Source organism: Gavialis gangeticus, unplaced genomic scaffold (assembly GCF_001723915.1).
Source record: "Gavialis gangeticus isolate Ggan-Ray unplaced genomic scaffold, GavGan_comp1, whole genome shotgun sequence".
Classification (NCBI taxonomy): domain Eukaryota; kingdom Metazoa; phylum Chordata; order Crocodylia; family Gavialidae; genus Gavialis; species Gavialis gangeticus.
The window spans coordinates 1,033,108-1,033,375 of NW_017729004.1; the positions used below are offsets into that span (position 1 = coordinate 1,033,108).

The 268-nt window shown below is 55.2% G+C and overlaps 1 protein-coding gene across 4 annotated transcripts in view; it reads right to left on the reverse strand.

The window, feature by feature from the left end:
• Positions 1–268, reverse strand: part of DHX30 (DExH-box helicase 30) — a 50,090-nt gene that overhangs the window by 11,942 nt on the left and 37,880 nt on the right. The window lies entirely within an intron of this gene.

The following is a 268-nucleotide window of genomic DNA, read 5'->3' on the forward strand; positions in this document are numbered from 1 at the left end:
TGCAGGGGGGGTCAGGAAGGCCAAGGTGGAGATGGGACTGGGACGAGCGACCCGGATCAAGGACAAAAACAAGTCCTTTTTTAAAAACATAGGGGGTAAAAAGAAGGTACCAGGTAACGTGAGGCCCCTGCAGGATGCGCTACGAAATTTGGTCGTCACACCAGACGACAAAGCTAACCTATTTAATGACTTCTCTGCCTCCATTTTCCTGAGCAGGGACTAGATCAGCCCCCACCAGGCCCCCCTCAGGCCCCAGGGGAGGCGCACC